Consider the following 3,667-nt stretch of genomic DNA (forward strand, 5'->3'; position numbering starts at 1 on the left):
AAAATTATACTGTTGACAATCATAAAAAGATTCCATTTATCGTATCTCCTCAGTTTTAAGACACTCTCCTTGATGTGAGGCCAAATCTCGAGGTCCTTGGCGTTGATATATCCAGTGACGTTCAGTTTTGCGGTCATTTGGAGGACAAGGCTAAAATAGCCTCAAAAAAGCTTGGTGTGCTCAGTAGAGTGGGACGGTATTTCACGGCGGCCCATCGCTTGCAATTATACAAGGCGCAGATCCGGCCGCACATGGAATACTGTTCTCATCTCTGGGCGGGAGCACCACAATACCACCTACTTCCATTTGACCGCATTCAGAACCGAGCAGCCAGAATCATTGGTGCTCAACGTCTATGTGACAGACTCGACCCATTGGCTTTGCGGCGAGATATTGCATCTCTGTGCATTTTCTATCGCGTATATCACGGGGAGTGTTCTGAGGAATTGTTCGGATTAATACCAACTGCTGAGTTTCACCACCGTACCACCCGCCAGAAACTGAAATACCATCCTGATCATCTGGATGAATGGCGGTCTTCTACAGTGCGGTTTTCTAGAAACTTTTTGCCTCGCACAACCACATTGTGGAATCACCTTCCAGCAATGATATTTCCGAACCGATACGATATTGAAACCTTCAAGAAAAGAGCTTATTCCTTTTTAAAAGGCCGACAACGTACTAGCAATTCCCCTGGTGTTGCGGGTGCTCATGGGCGGCGGTAATCACTTACCATCAGGTGAGCCGCATGCTCGTTTCTCCCGTGTTATGAAAAAAAAAACAGTTATTAAGAGACGCGCATATTTTAAAACCCAGGACGCTGACAAATAACTATTCAGGACTTCCCAGGACACTTCAGAAGCTAGGACATGTCCTGGGAAAACAGGACGGTTGGCAACTCTACGTTAGACGGTCCCCGAGTCAGTCTATACTGTGTGCGCTGTAGCATGGTGCGGGTGACAGTTATGAAACCACGGATTTTTCTCTATAGCATATCAGCCCTACAGAATGTCCGTGCATTCTGGAGGGCGATATGTTATAGAGTGATGATTATCACTTTATCACAATAAAATTATATACTATGTGATGAGGTGTCGCTACTTATTCTCTGTGCGCTGTAGCATGTTGCGGGTGATAGTCACTAATTTTACATTTAAGTTAATACAGTTATTAATCATTACAAAGTATAAAACAAAGTCGCGGTCGCTGTCTGACCCTATGTATGCTTAAATCTTTAAAACTACGCAATAGATTTTGAAGCAGTTCTTTTTAATAGATAGAGTGATTCAAGAGGAAGGTTTATATGTATAATACATGTACACCCGTGCGAAGCCGGGGCGAGTAGCTAGTGATTTAGTATATTACGAATGTGGCACAGCTGCAATAATAAATCATAATTTGTAAATCGCGGCAACTTTTAAGAGTGAAACGATACGTTAATAAAACTGTCACCCGCGCCTTACTACAGCGTATGTAGTATAATAGTTAGTACTGAAAGCAAAAAGTGGTTGTGTACACGAGCCAAGTGTGACGAGTGTCACTTAAAACCTGATTAAGCCATTACAGGTGGTCGGCACCGGTCGGGGGCGAGGCGGCACTCTCCGGGGAGGGGAGGGGGTGGACGAGGGGGTAGGAAGGGGGCGCGGGAGGCGCTGTCACTCATTAGATTATCCGCGTGGAAAAGAATTTCCACGCGAACGATCAATCACGTTGAAACAGCGGTGTGTTCTAAGTATTAACTGTTCTGGACACCTGCGTATGCGCAGGTAATACGATATGCTAGGACCATCCTAGATTGTAGGCTTGTGTAGTTTGCTAATGAACTAGTTCGAAAAAGCGCTCTCAATGACGAACTATGTGAACTAGTTCGTATATCTTTTGCTCTTTAGCTAGATTGAAAATTAAATTAGTCTTATAAAAAAATATGGTATTATATTTCGGATATTTGCGGGTACTTATACGTCTAGAGGATATCTATAATCACTCAAAACAATTCACACAACGCCATCTAGTCCCAAGCTAAGCAGAGTGTTATGGAAACTGATGCATATACTTAAATACACACAAATTATACATATAATAGTAAACATTCAGATAGATACAAAAAACCATATCCATGAATACAAATGTTTGTACGATATAAATATTTGTATTTCCGAGGAATCTAACCCTGACCATCGGAAGCAAGGTAATGAACTACATCTCTACACAAACGATGGAGTCTTTTCGAATGAACTATCACAATAGAATTAAATCGAACGAACTGAATCGAATGAACTAAATCGAATGAACAAATCAAAAGAACTAAATCGAATGAACTAAACCGAACGAACTAAATCGAATGCACTAAATAGAACGAACGAAATCAAACAAACGAACTAAATCAAACACACTAATTCGAACAAAGTAAATCGAACCAACTAAATCGAAAGAACTAAATCAAACAAACTAAATCAAGTCAATCCAAGCCCGAATCATTACTATGCAAGCCTACAAGATGGAAGTAGTTTTTTATTAATTATTTTTACTCTTACGATATCCAATGTTATTTTTTTCTAAACGTTCATTGCAATCGAAAACACTTCGTCGCGGCACGCAACTGTTTTGCAGTACCAAATACACATAAATACTGACACACGCAGAACCGAGGTTCCACATTTGGCAGGCCCCTCCCTCTCTCTATACAACAACAATAACAACAACAACAAAGTGTACTTGTTACTGTTACAGAGACCGCAGTGCAGTCGTGTTTATGAATCAAATAATATATGATCCATAAACTTTATTCATTTACTCCTTGTTCCCGCGACTTCGTCCGCGTGGAATATGATTTTTTTTTTAAATAAAAGATTTTTCTAATATCAAAGTAGACTGAGGTACTCCTTATTACATCAGCTACCTGCCAAAATAAAGTCCCGTCAAAATCGGTCCAGCCGTTTGACCATAAAAAGATTTCATTTACCATCTACCCGCTGTATCTTGAGTTTCCCCGTGATCATGGTGGTTGAAACAATGCCGAAATATCGGGAACTCAGCAAATACATATAAAACGTGGTAAGATCCCGTGATTTTTACTAATTATACATATAAGTGATGAACGCGTCAAATTTAAGAAAGAAAGAAAGATAAATATTTTATTCAGTGCAATGTAAAAAATACCATTTAAAACAGTATATTATTATAAAATCGTAATCGGTAAGGAGGCCGTATATACACCTAACACTACATTTGAAATGTTAATTAATCTATTGTAAATTCGAGTTGCAAAACAGTTTAACGCTCGCTTTCAGATCTGCGAGCCCAGCTCAATTGTTCACGTGAGTATTACGAGAAACCTATGTTCTCACAAATTTGTCACTGCACCCAGGGATGGCGACAACAAGATCACAATATTTTGGCGGTCTAGGTACGAGGTATGTTATAGTCATGGATTATATTAGCGACTAGCTTTTGCCTGCGGCTTCGCTCGCGTTAATATATCCCCTTAGGGGTGGATTTTATCAAAATCCTTTCTTAGGGGATGCCTACGTCATAGTAGCTTTATGCATGCAAAGTTTCAGCCCGATCGGTTTAAAATTGACAAAGTTTCATATAAACTTTCATCCCCTATTATATCCCTTTGGGGGTAGAATTAATCGAAATCCTTCCTTAGCGGATGCCTACGTCA

Source organism: Achroia grisella, unplaced genomic scaffold (assembly GCF_030625045.1).
Source record: "Achroia grisella isolate CSIRO2021 unplaced genomic scaffold, CSIRO_AGI_Agris_v1 utg478, whole genome shotgun sequence".
NCBI classification, from domain to species: domain Eukaryota; kingdom Metazoa; phylum Arthropoda; class Insecta; order Lepidoptera; family Pyralidae; genus Achroia; species Achroia grisella.